This window comes from Halictus rubicundus, chromosome 4 (assembly GCF_050948215.1).
Source record: "Halictus rubicundus isolate RS-2024b chromosome 4, iyHalRubi1_principal, whole genome shotgun sequence".
Taxonomy (NCBI): domain Eukaryota; kingdom Metazoa; phylum Arthropoda; class Insecta; order Hymenoptera; family Halictidae; genus Halictus; species Halictus rubicundus.
In genome coordinates this window covers 14,340,427-14,359,915 of record NC_135152.1, presented here as the reverse complement: position 1 = coordinate 14,359,915, position 19,489 = coordinate 14,340,427, and the positions used below count along the sequence as shown (strand labels likewise).

At 43.2% G+C, this 19,489-nt stretch overlaps 1 long non-coding RNA gene across 1 annotated transcript; it reads left to right on the top strand.

Annotated features, from left to right (window-relative positions):
• The first annotated feature begins 7,661 nt into the window (after positions 1-7,661).
• On the top strand, positions 7,662-9,093 carry LOC143353551 (uncharacterized). The gene is made up of 3 exons (XR_013082163.1): positions 7,662-7,772; positions 7,906-8,702; positions 8,833-9,093. It is a non-coding gene; the product is annotated as an uncharacterized LOC143353551 (long non-coding RNA).
• Positions 9,094-19,489: the final 10,396 nt, after the last annotated feature.

Genomic DNA, 19,489 nt, shown 5'->3' with positions numbered 1-19,489 from the left:
ACATTCGTAAAAATGTAGATCTAGCTCGAAGGCACAGTTAATAAAGTTATTCAAAAAATTTAACGGGAAACCAGATTATACGCACAGTTAGTATTAAGTGGAACATTATTAAATTGGAAATTCCATTAAAATATGTAGACAACTTTTAATGGAATTTCGAAGCGGGTGTCGAGAAAGAGATTTGTTCGTGTGATTTTCTCCATATATACGAATGACGAATAAATCTCCAATATCGTCGAGACTTTTTTTTTGTGTGTAATATAAGCAGAAGTAAGCGCGTCACGATCGCGGGTCCCCGCAAGCTGTTTGCATATTCGGAGCGAACGATTCGGTAATAATTCGCATTGTCGTGCACGCGTGTTGCAGCATGCGGCGATGGCGGTGAACAATGCGCATCATGTCGTCATTTTGGTTTCCCGTTATTTTAATTCTGCCGCGTCCCCCGGCCACTCCATTTGTTTCGACGCGGGTAAAAATGCAGTGCGCGATGGTCTGCGTGATTTAATGTTCTATTTCGCGTGGAATTTACAAAGGGAAACAACATTCCCGTTGATTTCGCGTGCGTCACCGTCGCGGTTGCTTTATTTCGTCGGCGCACGGGCGAATTTAAATATGCTGATTTTATTATACAAAGTTTACACGTGTGCACGCGGAGCGTCGGCCGTATTGCAAGAAATTCTGCTGCACTCACCCGCGAAACACTATAACCCGATTATTAATCGGCATACTTTTTTCGCGTCGCGTCCGCGCACATTACTTCCGTTCGTGTTACATCGTTTCGTTCGACTGGAAGTTTACGTCGTACAAATTCAGACCACGCAGCAGGATATCGAAGTTGGCGGAAACTAATTAATACTTCAGCAAACAGTTTAGTACATTGACCCAATTTGACAGACGCAGTCTAACCCGCGAAGGTCTTGTTAGTAACAATATATTCGACGATGCTAATTATCGCGTCAGAAACGTGTTTGGTATAACCGTGACTCGTGTTTCGACGGTAGCTAGCAAACAGAAGGCTTCGAATATTTATACTGCCCGAAGTGTATCGGTAATCTCGTTAATTCAGCTAGTTTCTTTGAGCCGAGAAGGTGCGCGAACCCGACAGGTGAGTGACGGTCGGTCCATTTTATCGTATACCGCCACCCAACGACCTTTAACTCGGGACCGTCGCGTGCAACGATAATTAAAGGTGCTGTCCGACGCCTGGAATCCAGCATGGCCACGTGGCGCCCGGAAATACATGCTTAACAGCCGTATATAATGGATGCGCCGCGGCAACGAGTGATTTTCCCGTTTCGGAGATTGATTGCTTTGGAAAGAGTCGTTAATGATTATCCTTCCCGACGCGATTAGCACGCATCTTCGATACAATGAAACCGCGAGCCTCGTGCGCTAACGCCTTCGGTCACAAGTGCGCGTTACTCACTGTAACTCACTGTAAGATGTACAATCTTTTTTTTAGTCGTCTTATTAACCCTTTCCACTCGAAGCCATTTTAACTCTAAAACGGAACATTTCTTCCGACCTAGAATATTTCCCTTCTGTATATATTTTTTCATGCTATACATACGAAAATGGTGCATTTTACTCGTAGAGTATTGAAATGATTAGTAATTTATTGAATAGAAACAAATTTAGTAATGTAAAAAATATTTTGAATAATGATACAACAATTTTTAGTGGCGCCTTACAGTCGCCATTCGAGTGCTAAGGGTCAAGGTCTACACGAAAGGTGATCGCAGCCAACTTTACAGTGACACACGGTACACCTCGAGGGCTTTACCGAACTTGGTTCTCTTTGTTATTCCATAAAAAAGTGTAGAAAAATCGTAGCTCAATTTTTATGGTGTTGTTGTAAGGGGAAGGATTCAATCTTCAAATCTGTGGAAGATTGATTCAGGAACAAATTTTTTTAATCTGTTTACAAATTTTTATAGCACTTTTTGACGAAAAATGTGCTTTCACCGATTACTTCCTCAGGATGCTGCGAAGTTTCGATTTTAATTTTCGCTTTAATTGTACCTATGGCTGGAAACCTTGCGCCTAAACTGGAATTTTCTGGAAGACGGCTTCCATTATTAGCAATTTCTATTGGACCGTTCTGTCTGGTGAATCCATCGTTAAAATTCCGTCCACGCGTTGTGAGGCAGCCTGTACGACAAGGTATTTCAGGTATTTCCTAGTACTCCGTCGAAATGAATGGTTATAGATAGATTGCGGATTCTCCGCGCTAATGGCATTCGCGAACGAATAAAACTCGCGAAACTAAATTTCGCTAAGATTTCGAATGTTCTTGGAACGGTTGTCGTGGTATCGTTGCTCGAGATAGTAACGCGGTGTATAAAATAGTTCATAAAATGATCTAGTTACCATCGTTATCGGGCAATAACGCGAGCCGACCGTGCTTCTCCATTCTTTTGACAGCGTTATACGTTTGACTAGAATAAACCATAAACTTTTTACGGGGCATGCTGCGCGTTCATCCGAGTTTATCCGTTCATCTGTCTTCGTTTCGCGTGCAACGTTCTGGCGTCGCGTCGTTCTGAGCTCGGATCCATTTCCAAACAGAATCGCTGATGATACACGTGCCCGTGGAAGTTACGAGCATTCCGCCCCTCCCCACCCCCCACCCTTCCGGACAATGAAGTAATTATAGTTAAGCGGTCATCTGCATTGTCAAGTATCAGGAAACATTTCGAATGACTCTGTTGTTGCAACGAGATAATACCCGACGTCCGTACACACGGCAACCGGCAACTTTGCTCATTGTTCGTGTCATCGATCGGTCTCGTATCGGACGTTTAACGAATACATATGTATGTATTCGGCTACCGATGTTTCCATCGCAGCCTGCGAAGGGGATTATCGTGGCTTCAATGAATCCTATCCGTTACACGCGAGTTAGCGCAAGCTTTAGCGGAACCGAATTTCCGTTAAGCGGTGTTTGTGGATTACTTTTTTCCTCGCGGATAACTGTTTGCCGATTCGTGCCGCACGTAACAACGCGGCCGGTGACATCTTTTATGTATCGGCCGAGTCCCGACCATACTGCATTCACCTTACGGACCGCGAAAACTGTTTCCGCTGCACTAAGCGAGTGGACCACCTTGACTATCTAGAAACGTGATATGCTTTCCGGATTTTTTTCAAGGATAATTAATGGCTGAAAAATTCCGGTTTCTCACAGCGATATTAGCATAAGTCTGAACATTATTCTCCATTTTTTCCGGTGGAAAATATTAAAAAATGGCGGGGCTGTTTGTGGAACGGAGCACGCGTTCCAGTTAGTTAAGAGACGCATTTTATTAAGAGACTGGTGAACCGTGCCGGACCGTAGTCCGGTTTATTAATTAACAGGAACGACAACACCGATACAAGGCAGGCACCGTGTTCTCTAATTCTGACGATGGTTGACGCACAGCGCACCGCGCCAACTGTGTTACAATACTAGGCAACGACTTGCGCAAACACTTAGGGTGATCCCGGAGTGTACGTTTGTTTAGTTACATTCCCGTGCACATTGCCGGGCGAGAGAATGGTTGCTTATGCCCGCATGTACCCTCGCTGAAAATACACATGCTCGATTATACCGAGCGTTAAACGTGACAAGGTACGGGCGCAGTAATTGCGTCACGCTATTACATTTAATTAAAAGTTCGCCCCCGCCCCGCTCCTCCTTCCACGTCTCCTTCTACTCGGCCGGCAATGCTCCGAAGAAATCCGATTGTTCGAAGCTTGCTTAATATAACGAGGAAATGGGAGGCGAAGTTGCGCGGCAAGTTACAATTAAGCTCGCGTAAGCCCGTCCCGTAACAAGGGAATCGCATCGAATGGAAAAATCGTTTCCAAGGAATCGCCCTGATTTTTTTGATTTTTTCTTTTGTCACGTCGACCGGCTTAAACCGGCCACCATTGGCTCGTAATTTTCAAGTCCCGTCGTGCCACAGCTATTTGTCAACGCGCGTACCGCTGCTGGATAATTAATAATACATGTTACGAAATTATTATGATAATGCAACTGTAATCGATTGGATATTATTCAAAGCGAGAGGTATTTATTTGCAATTACCACCGCGGCTTGTAAATGTAATAAATTTGGGGCGGATTCCGCGAATTCGACAATATTTCCGACATTGTGCTGCTCACCGTCGAAACATTTGTTTCGTACAGTTTTGTTACCAAACGCGATTTCGTCATTTCCATAACAATTTTCATACATACACTGATTTCTATTCTATACATAAAAAGTCCCAGTTTATTGATCATTCACGTCGGTTCTTTGCGCTACGTTGAACGTAAAGTTTTTTCTTCTTTGTCCGACTGAACACGGATACATTATTTTCATAAAAATTGCTGTAGCCGATCGATAATGTAATTTCCCTCCATTTTTGTTGCCCTCTCTCTTTCTCTCTCTTTTTCATACTATACGAGGTCGTGGCAACAAGAAAATAACAAATTACCTAACAGAATAAATTACGCAAAAATAATTGAGCTTCATCGAACAATTTCATAAACCTAATTTTACTTTGAATACCTCAAGGAAACAGGTCACCTTACCGTTTAATTTATAATATGTATAGAATTCCGTATTAAAGTGATTTTTCAATTTTTCAATAGTTCTGAGAAAGATCGAGAATAAAGTTTAGAGTGATGTTAACGTCATTGTACGAACTCAGAGTTTTCCACTCATTAATGATCCTAAAAAAAATTCCCGAAAGCCTAGCACATCTTTCAGATAGTGAAGGTGGTCTAGCCCCTTCAGGTGCAAACAGGATCAAATTTCGTTGTATTGGAATTCTAATGTACATCGACCACCATCTCGCACAGACGGGCGGCCATCTTACCGTCGACAGGTGGAGCACAGGCGTTTCGAGAGCGTCGAATATTACTTATGCAAATCTTGCGGTGGAACCTTTTAACGGGGACCTGACGGTGGCTAGCAGCCGGCCATCTTTACGGACAGCGAGATTTAACCTTTAAGCTCACTCCGGCCCGTTAATTTTAATTGGGTCGTGAAAACAAATGTCCCAAGGAACGAGTCGTGCCGCACACCCGCGTTTTACATCCCTTCTGATGACGCGGACGTTCTTAATCCTGCGAGCTGATGTTGTGGCAGCTCCGAGAGTTTACTCCGATCCTGAGCATCACACCCGGCTCAGCCGTTGCTGATTCGACGACAGGCAAATCTTCTTGATAGGTGCAGGTAATCCGCTCCGGCTAAGAAATCGCAGTGAAAAGAATTTTGGTTCTGTCCTCGGTCTTCAAATCTCGATTTTATGGGAGCCGGTGACACTCCGAGCAGGTCCTTGCTTAATTGACTCCGGGCCTGTGTCGCGATTATTATCGCGGGACAGACCTCCATTATGAAGCGTCTTGATCCGGAGTCAAAAGCAGTTTTCGTTTCTGTTTTAACGGTTCCGTTGGTTGGCAGATATAAAGGCAAAATACAGTCGAACGACCGCTGCATTCTTCTTTAATTGCGTTTGGAAGCTATGTATATGTGCGGATTTGTTACTACAACGGCTCTCTAAAGCAATCATTTATTTCGGAATACTTTTGTGAAAGGATATTTAAAAATATTTTTCTTGATTTAGCCCAGGAATTGAGAGTTGTACTGTTAAGATTCCAACAAGTACATATTCTCAAGATTTGATAGGCAATCGATCACCGATGGTTCTCCAGAATGAAATTGATTATGTAATAAAAGTGATTTTCGAAACGTGTTTTATCGTGTCGTTATCTTCGAAGTGTCACGAATTACACCACGGTGTCTAAAGATTTCAGAACACGGCAATCTTTTATTCACTGCGTGCGCCGTTCTGCAGCCCTATTTCGCACAACGGAACGAACCCTAACCGCTGATTCGTTACAATAACGATTCTCATGGGTCGTTTAAATTTTGCGGGGCTCCGCACTTGAGAAAACGGCGCACGGCCGAGAACAAAGACGATGATTTGCGTACCGCGAAACGGAAATGCGTTTCATAATGTAAATAAAAAGCGCGGAAGGGGATTATGGTTGGTGGAGTGGCTTTTAAAGACCTTTTCATTTCCTGCGGCGCGCGCGCTCCGCGACGTCTTCGGTCGTTCCGCATTTTTTAATTAGCACGATAACCTTTATAAAGCAACAAAATCTCATTTCCCCAGCCGCGCGCTCCCTTCGTGCTGTTAATAAAAATCACCGGGCGTTCGTTCGCTTTGTGCGACGCTGCGATTCAACCTTAATGGCGCTACGTTTTTCCCCTACTTGACGTTCAGGCCAATTTCGCATTTCCGAGAACAAGACAGTGGATTATTGTTAACACATTCTGGCGGTACAACGTTTTCTCCAGGCTCTTTTGCGAATTTTTTATCAAAATCCGGCCGAGGTTGTCAACACGAGCTTTATTCGTGCGTACTTCTCCGACGGGTGAATAACAATTTTTCGTAATCGTTCTGCTTACCCGAAACAGCAAAATCTAATTCAGTCTTACTCAGCACACCTCCGACTAGTTTCTGTGCCAACGAGAAACGAAAATATTGAAAATTAACAAAATGGCCGCAGTTTTAACATCATGCATTCGATGGAATCGATTTTTCTTTTTGCATTCAAGGGGTTGTAAAAATGAGAAAAAAATGTATTTCGACGTGATTCATGTGCTGAAGATATATACAAAATTTGAGTCCGATTGGTTCAGTGGTTTTTAATATATCGTGGCGAAAAAAAAACGTTTCGCGAAAAACGCGTTTGAAGTTTCAACGAGGTAGAACTCTGATGAATCAACAATCGATGTGGCGTATTGTTGACAAGCGATCACGATAATGGAATTCAGAAGCCGGCTTCAAGTGCATGTGCACTTTCGGTTGGTATAATTAATTTACGATATTTATGAATTTAAATGACGAAGAACCGCGAGTAAATCAAATTGCAGCAGCAAATCCGTCGGCGGAAGTATTACTCGTGCAAAAGAGCCTTTTGTGTTGTGTTCGTTGGATACCAATCAGATTTCAAATACGTAAGAATAATTATTTAACAGGACTGTGCTTTACGTAAGGTCGAACACATCGTTAAATAACGTAACGCATGTAAATCACCCGAGGGAAGTTACACAGTCGAAAACGCATTTCATTGATTGATGAACATATTAATGCAACTGCTCCTTTCTGTCACCAAGAATCAATTATTTTTCGCGTAAGCACTCTATTTCGTTGCAGAATTTATAAATTCATCGAAAGAAACATGAAAAACCGATTGCCTCGCTTTTCCTTTTGCAAGCGAATATTTTTCGCGTAACTGTAAACAACGCGAGCAATCCTGCTCCTTTTGCATTTTGACTTCTAACGCAATTGTTCGCGTACGGTACCATTGTGTAACAGCATTTAACACGCGGCGCAGAAATTACTCGTATAGTTGCCGCCACTATACACAGCGTTCAATTTCAAATTACTGCTGCGTGAGGAACACTTGCGAGGCCGACGCAATTGCCAGATGCACATTGAAAGTATTTCATTGAAAACGTTCGAAAGTAGTCAGGCTAGAAACATCGGGCATAAAAAAGTTTTACGCTCCCGGAGTTTAGTATCTATCAATATGATAACTGAGTCACGATGCATTTAGACGTGTCCACACGAGAGATGCAGTCATGTATATAAACCAGCGAAGTGTGCGTCGATATTAATGGAAGCAAGGTCTCGAGAAAAAGAAAAATCATATTTCGGAAAATGAAGTTCGCTGTTCTCATACTTTCCGTGGTTATTGTGTCGATGTTTCATGTCGCGCCATCCGAAGCCAGTGTAAGTTTTTGTACTGTGTTGGCTATTGCTGAAAATTTCATCATTAATTCCAAGAAATTTGTTTATTTTTTGTCGGAACAGTAATTTGTGTCGCTCACAGGTTTAATTACTGTCTGTATTGCGTGTATTTTAGGACAACGGGCCTGTTGAACTTGACAACCGTTTCGGAGACGAGGCAGATAACGCAAATGACACCAGAAATGAAATATATTTAAAAAATATGAACATTTATTGGATTCTAATTCGACCGATATAATAAGTGGCGAACGAATGTTACAATCTACTGTAAGCTAAAACGTGCTGTACCCCAGGCCTGGGCAACTTGCGGCTCGCGAGCCACCGACGACTCCTCTCCCTACTCTTGGATTCCCCCCACCAACTGCCGAGTACAGATCATGCGCACATTCGCGGTCACGCGAGGCAATGCATGAAATAGTTGATAGTGGGGGAACCGGTACCCCGGTGGTGGGGGTCGTGAAGCGACAGAGGGGAAGAAGTTGCCCGGGCCTGCCGTGTTGTGTAATACTCTTGTATTTATATCAAATATCCAGCACATATTTCTAAGAATACATTTTACGCAACATTTATATCTACGATAACTTCGGAAGAGTGCAGAAACGGCTATTAAAACTTTTACAACATCTTCTCAAAAAAGCAGCGTATTGTTTTTTCGTTCACAAGTTTATGGTTTCCTCCATTTTGGGAACAATTTATTATGTATCGAAATGATAAACGAGTCACGATGCATTTAAACGTTTCCACGCCATAGATACAGCCACGTATATAAAGCAGCGAACTGTGCGCATCGATGTTAATGCAAACCAGGGCTGCACAAGAAGAAAAATCATGTTTCGGAAAATGAGTGTAGCTGTTCTAATATTTTCCGTGGTCGTTTTGTCGGCGTTTTACGTCGCACCCTCTGAAGCCGATGTAAGTTTTTGTACTGTGTTGGCTCTCGCCGAAAATGTTATCATTTATACAGAATTTGTTTATTGCTTATTCGAGCGGTAATTTGTATCGCTCGTAGGTTTCATTTTTGTATGTATTGCGTGTATTTTAGGACAACGGGCCTGTTGAACTTGACAACCGTTTCGGAGACCGGGCAAATAACATAAATGACACCAGAAATGCAATATATTTAAAAGATTTGAACATTTACTTAATTCTAGATCAACCGATATCATAAGGGGAGTCTGAATTGTACAATCTAATATAAGTTAAATTAAAATCTTTTTAACGGTGTCTTTTATGTAGCCTTTATGTTTGCGATAGCGTCGAAACAATACGTGAACGGATATTAAAAACTTTTACATCTTCAACATCTTGTCAACAAAAAGGAGTATATTGTGAGTTTGTGGCCTACTCCATTCCGAGCACAGTATATTATTTATTAACAGAATAGTTGACTCACGACGAGTGCATTCATCCTTTTTAATAATCGTTTTATTGTCTCATTCTGTAGAACGTAAAAGGAAGCAGTATTTAAAAAAAAGACTCATGATTCTGTGTTCGTGCTGATTGCGTCAACTGTTTTAAATCACGTTGTTTGAAGTAAATATTTGTTGGACATTATATGACCGAACGAAACAATTCCAAGAGCATAGTCTCTCATTTTTTTTAATTCGCTAAATTGTGAAACACTTTTGAGCGATAGTGCACACTCATCGCAGAATAACGTAATCGGTACCAATCATCTGTAATCATTTAAATTTTATCTGTTTATTAGAGGACGACCAAGAGCCCTGACATTATCATACGCTTTGGATAACTACAAGCGAAACGTAAATGGCAGCAGAAACGGATATAAAAAGATGAATTAAAAAAAAAAATTTAAAAGACAAATGTTTCTTTCATTCTCATCGCATCGACATAATATCATAAATGGCACCTGAATGTAACAAACTAATATACGTTAAAACATTTAGTATGCAATTATTCTTGCATTTATTTAAAAGCATATCTCAGCACATCTAAGAAACTTCTTAAGGTAGCTTAAAGTAGTAGAAGATAATAAGATTGATAAGAAAAGTAGGATAAAGCAACAGTTACAAATTGATAACCTTGTATTGCTCCTCACTTGCCCCATTCCGCTAAACTGCGAAACATTTCCGAGCGGGAGTGTATAGTCTTCGCAAAATAACGTAATCGGCGACAATCGTCTGCAATCATTTTACTTTTATCTGTTCACTAGAGTTCACGCAAGCGCACCGACGTTGTTATACGGTTGGGATAACTACGCACAGAACATTAAGTGACCGCAGAAACGGACATAAGGCCACCTGGATGTTACGACTTACTATAATAAAGATATTTTGTGTTTGAATGTTCTTGTATTTATTTCGGGCATAAAACTCGTTATAAAATTCACTTCCACCAAGTTACATGGCAAATATTTTCGCACATCATCACCGCCGAGGAAGACGCTTGGCTGGCTACGTTTAAGTGGTCTGTCTTGTACGCCGTAAATTAATAAACACCTGTGTCATTTCATTCCTCCACGGCGGAAATACTGCCAATCGGACATCTGGTAAAAGGTTAACGCGAAATTACTGTTTAGAATTCCGCTGAGCGGGAAAGAGAGAAAAGGAGGGGGGAAAGAGGGGGACGCCGCTCGGTGGCGTTTTCTAATTAAGGTTCCGGGCAAATCACGTACAAAGAGCCGGTGAATGCTTTCGCATTTGAATCGTCAGTCGAAGGAACGGGCCGGATTCATGATGATGAAGGCCGCGGTTAAAGAAATGAAAACTCATCGGGTAAAGACGTGCCGTGCGAAGATCGAAAAAGGATGAGTCACTATACGGTGCCGGGGCCAAGAGACGACGAAGAAGGGTAAAGGAGGTAGAGAAGGTAGAGGAGGTAGAGAAGGTCGCGGTACCGCTGGTGCCGGTGACCTTTTTCCCTACCCTTAGCGTTACCCGAGCCAAGGAATCGCCTATTCCTTGTTCTTCCGCGTCGCACGGACACCGTCTCTTCTTATAAAATATCCACGACGACAGCTGCATACCTACGCGATAGATCGCATAACGCAAAAACGTCGCTCCGTTAGCTCATTGCGCATGTCGTGTTGTCGGCGACATTATGCTGTCGTTACCCTCGACCGATTCGCCTAGCCTTTGTTTTCACAATTTTCTCCACGATAATGTCGGCCGTGGATTATCGGCTAACACCGCCAGCGCTCAAAGTGAATACCTTATAAGTTATGACGCTCGGATCTACCGTTTCATGTCCACTAAGATCATGGACGCGCTTCTGCAATAGTTCAAATAAAAATTGCTAACTATACCAGCACGTTAAGTGGCCATTTAAGTCACAAATATTGGTCACACTAATTTTTGACCAGGGAAATTTATTTTTATTACGATATTTTTATTTTTATTACTTAATTTTTCACTGTAAGAAATGTTGACTTTCTAGTTTTGGTATATACATTATTTCGATTTTGTTGGAATTTTTGTGCATTTTTGCTTAAAATTAGTTTTACGAACTAATTCCTCGTTTTGAAAAACTAATTGAACAGACGTGGTCATTGTACAAAGCACGTATATGTACTGTGTAAAAGTGCGGAAAACATCGTGAACAATTTGATTGTTTTTTACAAAAAGAAAAAAAAGAGAATAAAGGGAAACGCCCGCTTGTGATGTTTAGTTTGACTTCGTAGAAACCTGACCTTCCGGGGTGCCCTACAGCAAAGAAACGAAAAACAAACAAAAAAAAAAACGGTGAAACCTGCAGAACCGGGAGTCGGTGTTTCACAAGAGTCTCAGTTTCCAGCTGCAACAAGCATGCTGCAGCGTTGCAACGTTTCATGATCCATTAAATATCAAATAAACATGTAACACAGCCTTTGGAAAAACAGTGTTGAAACCGTCGTCCTCGTCCGTTAAATGCATGTTCCATCTGTTACTCCACATCCAGTCCGAACGCGTTCATCGTTTTTCTTTTTTTTCTATGATTCTCTGATAGCCGTTGATAATGTTGAATTGAAAATTTGAAGTTGTAAAGACCTCGTTTTAGAGGTGTACCCTACTCAGGTTACACATTTTTATTATAATTTTTTAACAACTCATACAAAGTTTCTATTAAAATCTATGAGACACTCTATGTGAAGTACTTAGTAGCGTTGAATATAAAATATAAACGTTTACATTTTAACATAACAGTTTCGTTATCCAATTACCTAGTCATCATTTCAATAATTGCCTCCCAACGTTTATCATCCTGATGGATGTCCCTTTTCCGTAGAAACAATCTTGGTTATTCTTCGAAAACGGTCCCGAGGTCTCTGAAAATCGGACAGGAACTTTTGCAATCATCCAATGGTTAAACATTTCCTCGGCGAAGGCTCGCACGATTTGCGCAGAAATATTTTACGATCATGCCCGAAGCAGAAAGGCTTTGCCGTCGCGCGACAGAACGTTTTTTCGCAGAACGTACCTCAAGGGAGGAACGTCGGCCGCAAATCGATACCAGAAAGAAAATAAGGAGCTCAGACGAAAGAAAACTCGGCAACGTTCGTATTGTCTTCGTACGCGTCACGATTTACCAGACGCTCGTAACGTGTTCGCTACGCCGTATAGTGACTATTGCGTGTATAAGGCGTGTGCGCTCACAGTGCTCGATGTTTAACGAGGTACAATAATTCACAAAGAAAGTTTTCCTCCCCAGCACCGAACGATACTACTCCTGTCGAACGATAACCCGGCAGCGAGTAACGAGCAACTTTCATACTTGGAAAATTTTCGCGATGTCCTTCGCGGTCGGGGGTTTTTGTCTTTGCTAATGACACGGCTGCTTGCGCGCGAACATGCGAAAAAGGGAGAAAAAAGGGGATGAAAACTTATCTGGCGGAAAGCACATGAGAGACCGTTTTCCAGGGACGCGGTTGTTACTTATCTCATAATATGCAGTTACCGCACCGCGCTTCTAAAGCCGAGTGAAACTTTGATGCCATTCTCCTCGAAAGAAGTTTGTGTACATTTTCTCGCGCAAATTTCCCGGCATTCCCCCGGGGCGGGAGGGAGGGGGTGCGAATGCCGGTTACCTTTCTGAACGGAGAATAAAATTTTCCATACAATTTTTGTAATAACGCGAATCAGCTCCGTTGTAACCCCGTTTCGTTCGACTCGCCGATTGAACACGGCGCGCGCTCTTCGTTTTGCACGGAAACGTGGACAAAATTGAAAAAAGATATTTTCGTGGAATCTAATCAATGTTATATGCGCCACATAGTTCCTTATTAATTTTAACGATTTCAGTGGTGGACTGTTGAAACGTGTTCGAGTTTAAAATTTATTTGAACTTTAGTATCCATTTCGAGATTACACTCTACTAGATTTTACAAACTGGGAGAATAATTAGATCAGAGGATACAAAAGTTGTTTAAAAACTGCAAATCAAATTTATGACTTTGTGACTTTTACAAAATGGCACGAGTTACCCGAATTTTTCTGAACAGGATTTAAAAATGGGAAAAAGCTGTGTGCCGTATTCTGTCGTCGAAATGACGACGCATCTCAAAACTTTTATTAACCATGAATCTCTGAACATTAAATTGTGGGAGTATGTTTATGAAACATTATTTTCCTGGTAACATAAGAGTGGCTTTTCGCACTAGGAAAAAAGCAGAGTGCCGGAACCAGATTTGATGGATCAAGAAACACGACCAACAGGTCCGTTTGTAACGAACGACGTATGTACAACTAACAATGGTGTGGATTTTGCGCTGGTTTTCGTGCAAATTGATCAGTGCACCGCGCATCGAACAGTTACGAACATTGATAATGCGACACAATGCGAGTCCGTTGCCGCCGCGCTGTTCCCGTTCGTTTCGAAGCGCGAACATTCAATGAGAAGGTATCACGTTAGAAAGTTATTATTTTGTTAGATGAGGTACGCATTTAATTGCATATGGGAAACAAGTTCTGTTTACCCTGTTGTGCGAGACAGAGTGCGTGTCGATAATTGTTATGTATTATAATTATTACGTTTACGCGGCATTGTGGTCAAAGCGAGAGTTAATGTTATTATGAAACACAATTATATTGTGAATTATTGCGTAATTATCGTAACGTGCGAGCGCAATGACAAATCATTAAATACGGATGCCCGATTGTTGACTGGCGACCAAACGGCCGTACACGTACCGGCAGAAATGTTCGTGCGACATCAAAGAATACAGTGCTGTGCCCTTATTTCTTTGTAAACGTCATGAAAGCCATAGTAAATCAACTCCAATTTTATGTGCAGTCGCAATTAAAGCGCGCTCGAGGTGAAAATTGAAAGAGCGAAACATTACTTCAGTACAATGCCTGGTTTCAACCACAACTCTTCGATATTTTGTACAGCGATAATAATTAGTACTCCGTTAATATTCATACTCTCCCGAAGAAGAGAACAACAATTTATACGTATGAGTATACATTTTTTTAATGACTATCGGTAATGGAAAAGTATAATTCCATTTTGGTTTAAAAGAAATTGATAGCATTCGTATTTAGCAGTTTGAAATCGTCATTGACAGTCTTGCTGAATATTACAGAGCAATGGATTGATATGAAATGAAATAATCGTTTTCGCTTGAAGCACAATATTTAAACAACCCCTTGCCGATTGAATTCCAAGGTTTCAAATTAACCCTTTGCACTCGAAGCCATTTGAACTCTAAAACGAAACATTTCTTCCGACCTAGAATATTTCCCTTCTATATATACTTTTTCATGATGTACATACGAAAATGGTGCAATGTACTCGTAGAGTACTGAGATGTTTAGTAATTTATTAAATGCAAACAAATTTAGTAAAAAATATTTTGAATACAGCAATTCTCAGTGGCGCCTTACAGTCGCCATTACAGTCGTCATACTAATTCATTCCGTCCGACAGTTCACCATTTACAGGGCGAATGTTTTCGACGATTCTACAGATGGAATTCTTCGATTCCATTTAGAAAATTGTTCGCCAATTTTTCCAAGCATCGGTACCTACACGCGTTTCTTCGCGGGGGAAACTGTACGACGGACGTTTTCCCCGTGGTGGTGTTTCGTCGTTGGAAGATGAGGCGTCCGGCGACATCCGAAAACAGCATTCGATCCGGACGATTAGATCCCGGACGTCGGACGTCTTCGGGAGGCGTCTTAGCCGACTGGCGGGGTCCTCGTGCATGGGTTCCATTTGGTAGGCAAATGCACGGAAACTCTGCCGTCAAATATTGAGACACGTACGCTCACCGGTGCCTGCGTGTACGGACCGGTGAACGGTACACGTGAAATCCGGCCTTTCCAGCTATTTATGTAAACGACAGTTCCCGGGAGAGTGTGGAAGGCGTGCGAGCGAGCGCGCGCGCGCACGCGACTCCACTCGGCGTTTGCTTATATTTCCGGCATTTTGTGAACATTACGGTGGCATTCAGGTGACGTATTCGCGGCTCTTCCTCCGGCGCTGTATCTTCTTTTCTTGTGCACCAGCCCGAGCACCGTCTGCGAGGCTTCACGCTCGTGCCGCGCGTCTTGCTTTATTTTCCCCTTTTCGAGCGCTCTTCCTGTTCCCCAACCCCCACCAGTCCCGGTCGCTTCCTTGTTTCTTTCACGGAACCTTCCTGCGGGATACCTTGCGTTCTAGAACACGGCCCGCCATCGCAATAACTCACCGTTCCCCTCCCTGCCCCCCGGTTTTCTGGCCAAGTAATTCCTGCGAAGATTGTCGCGTCTGTTAACTATTATCGTCCCCCAGCCGCCTCGCCGCACCTTTCGCTGAACCACCATTGTTCTTCGCGAACATTCATATTCCCGCGAACGATCCCGGCCAAATGAGCACCGAAGAAGAACATTCGGGCTAACGATAGCCGTGATTGATTAACTTTCTCCCGGAATCCATTCCGGAGGGTGTCTCCTCGGTTAGGGGATGCCCCTTCTCGAGCGTAACTTCCAAAACAGCCTCGAGGTACGATTGTTTTTCTTAATGTTCTGCGGTTGGGGCATTATTAGAGGCGTGCGGGAACTCGAAAATGTCGGGACGGGTCGAGAATTTCAGTGAAAGTGCTAGGAACGGTGACTCAGTAGTAATGATCAAGAATAATTGAGAATTGCGTGGATCGCAACAGTTTCGGATATAGCAATGAATAATAATACATCGTCGTTGCAACGGTTTGCGACCGATAGAACAACATGCGTGCATGTCACTGTTTCTGACAACAAATTACGCCAGCGAAAGCTATCGCCGGCAATAAGGATTACCACGGGAAGTTTATAACGCTTTAATACTGAAACATGTGACAGCGTGAATTTACATGAAACGCATTACCGTTGTCACTTTTTTGACACTCCTGACGGCAGTTTTACGTTGCGAAAGTGCGTGTCCTCCGTTCCGGCGTGAACCACAACGTTTTGCTCGGATAGATCGCATATTTGTCGAGCAACTTCGCGAAACGCTGCGACAGAACGCGGACAAACGGTCAGTTTTAAAATGGAGATATTTACGCTAATGACGTTGATTTAAGGCGTCTCTGTACTTTTGAGCACTGAAAAAGTATCCGAAAGCACAGAATAACGGCATACAGAAAATTCTAACGAAACACGTTCAACTGCAGTCAGAAGAACGAAGCAAACACGATGCATAATTCACAGTGAAGCGATCGATAATCGGTTTCGTACTCGATCCACCGAACAGATCAGTGGCTATTTTCCTCCGCAAGACGACGGCGGATCAAACAACAGCTGTAGTCGTTCCTGAAATCAATAATAAATTTTCAAATTTTCCGGACACGAGTCGTTGCACAGGAATAGCGATGATGTTACGGCGCCGAGGTAACTACTGGGTACGAGTGGTGTTCGCATGAGACGTTCGCACGTAATACCACGTCTATGGAAACATAGTAAGCGAAGTAAGGTAGGCAGAATGGTGAAACAAATGGGGGCGGTGTGGGGAAAGTTCCTTAAGCTGGGAGCTTACGTGGAACGGAACTGGCGTCGGAGGATATATCGAATTTGTACGGGGAAAACGATCCGTTATTGCCGTGCCGGGTATTGTCAGTCATACTAATGACCGTCGTGAACGACAGCCAAAGATCGGAATTAAGAGTTAATCACATGTCAATGGAAACTGCACGGCCGTTACGCGCGACATTTTATTCATAGCATAGAGCAAATGTGTTCAACCAGTCATTTGAATGCACATCCGAACATCGGTTAAAGTATAAGAGACTCGAAACTTCCCTGGTAGCCGGGCAAATGGATCTTCCTGACTCGTATAAGTGATTTAAGAAGAGAGCGAGACGAACAGTGGGAGAAAGAGAGTGAGAGAGAATGCACGAAAAACTCGACTAAGAACAATTTGAATAATTTAAAATCGTAGTAGGATTGAAGTCTGTGAACCGAACACGACCACTCTGACATGTTTTCCCCGGGGGGCGCGTGTCATCGATCCGGGGGCCCCGCGTCACGTATTCATAAACCGTCGCATTAATAAATACGCTGTAAGTTCTATTTCCTCCGGGATAAAACCACGTACACAGTCGTAGCACGCGTTGACACCGACGTAATAACTCGTAATTATTGAACAAAGCGAATCAAAACCGTTCCACCCGCGTGAATAAATAACAGCATCGCGAGATTCAATTTGTTGCGATCCCGTTGAAATTGCAAGGGAAACTCGTTACGCGGAAGTAAACGCATTTAATTAGTTGCGACTGTCAGTTTTTACGTTAGATCAAATTTCAGGCCGTCCTTGTAACCTTCACTGTCCAAATCTATGGTAGATTCGTTGCCGAAAAAAAGAAAAATTCGTCAATGTTTCTACAGTCTTTTTGTAAAAAGAGAAGCTTCTCATTGGAAATTCTGGAATCAACTTATGCTAATTGCGTCGTCAGCGTGGGCGTCGCCTAAAATCACGTTCAGGCGTGCCGCGACAACTGGCTCATTCGTAGGAGACGCAAAAACAATGTCCCACCCCAGAGCCAATCGATTCGGCGTCGAGTCGTGGCGGTGCATCGATGACAACCGTCATTTGCAATGCTATTGCTTCGGTCTTACCGTTAACAATGGGCGATTTCGATGTATTAATTCGAGGCTGATACGGCACAACGTTCATTGTTCCGTTTAGACAGTGGGTAAAGACCGCCGCACCCACACGCGGCCGCGGTCCAAGCGACGACGAATACCGGCTACGGGCCGTGGATAGGAAGTAAGAGAGGTTTGCTGTGTAACAGAGAGAAAGAGAGAAAGAGAGAGAGAGAGAGAGAGAGAGAAGGATTTCGTAGAGGGATGGGTCGCGCAGCGGTGTAGGGTCGTGCAAATGCATGTATATTGCTTCATGAATGCGCGCGCGATGAGCTTGTAGTTAGCCGTCGCGGTGTCATTATTAGCGTAGACAGGCTTATACGTCGCTCGTACAGAATCCGCGGTGACAAATGGCCTCCTGGCAGACGAAACAGGTCCGAAAGCAATTTGCACTCCGTGCTCGGGGCGGATTTCCGCGCCCGTCCCACCGAAAAATGTTACAGAAGGCCGGCCGTCCGTCCACTCTTGTCACTTCTATCGTCATCGTTTATTAATGACCGGCGCGACGCCACCGCGACGTACAAACTCCGGCCAAGTGGACACCCTGCCTAATTCATCAGCGTAATTGTATTCATACCCGCGCTACTCCGTTCAGTTCGCCACGGTCCACTGCGAAAAACACTTGAGAAATCACGAGCCCGACAGTTTGCGCAATGACTTCATTTGTTGACGCTTCTCGCAATGCTAAATGAGAATTCAGTGAGGATGAAAGGGAAACTATCCAATAAATTTCTTTGAATGTGAGGATTGTCGGTAACTGGTGGTGCAAGTACCTTTATTTTGTTTCGATATTCATTCTTCCGGATAACATGATCGGTAGAGTATAAAGAAACTTGTCGACTTTAATTTCTTTTGAACAAGTAAGAGAAAGGTGGTATTAGCGAAAATTGGAAAATATTGCTAAGCATATGAGAATCGGCAAGAAGTGCAAGAAAACGAGCGGCAGCGACATCAAAGACGTAATGCTTTCGGTACGCAACAAGTTTGAACAAGAGCCAATCGACCATTGATAACAGCTTCCGGTGGCTAACATTTTTCTCGGGGAACGGGAGAATCGTACGATGAATAATATTAATCCGGCTAAAAGGGTGAAATTATGATTGGGCCATTCCTTAAAAGATGGCTCGATGGAAAAGTTGGTGGAAGTTCGTAGCCGAAGGCGACTGTTGTTACGAAGGTCATTGTCTTCGGCTGGATCGACGGGGGGCGGGGGTGCCGAGGGAGAAAGGAAAGTTTTGTTGGTTGGGAAATATTACATTTTATCACATCCTGCTACGATCATTGCTGGACAATACATAGAAAGAGCTTTATTCCCGATCCCCTTTCAATCTCCTGATGGGACAATTTCCTTCGAAACGGCGAATGATCAACCAATATCTATTTCTATACCTTTTTCTGAGTCCCGGGGCCCCGGCTCTGTCCCTCTTCTTCTACCCCGCGACCTATTTCTATTAGCCATTTATGGCCGATGAGTTACTTTATGTAGTTCCATTGATCCTGGCCGGCCATATCCGATTCTCCCCGTATCAGACCACGGATAAAACGACGGCCCATTGTTATCTTGCGGAGCCGCGTTAGGGCGACGACGACGCACCAAAATCTAATCCGCCGAAGGAGAAATCAGTTTCGACCCCCGGCTACCCAGTGCGTGGGAGAACGTCCCGA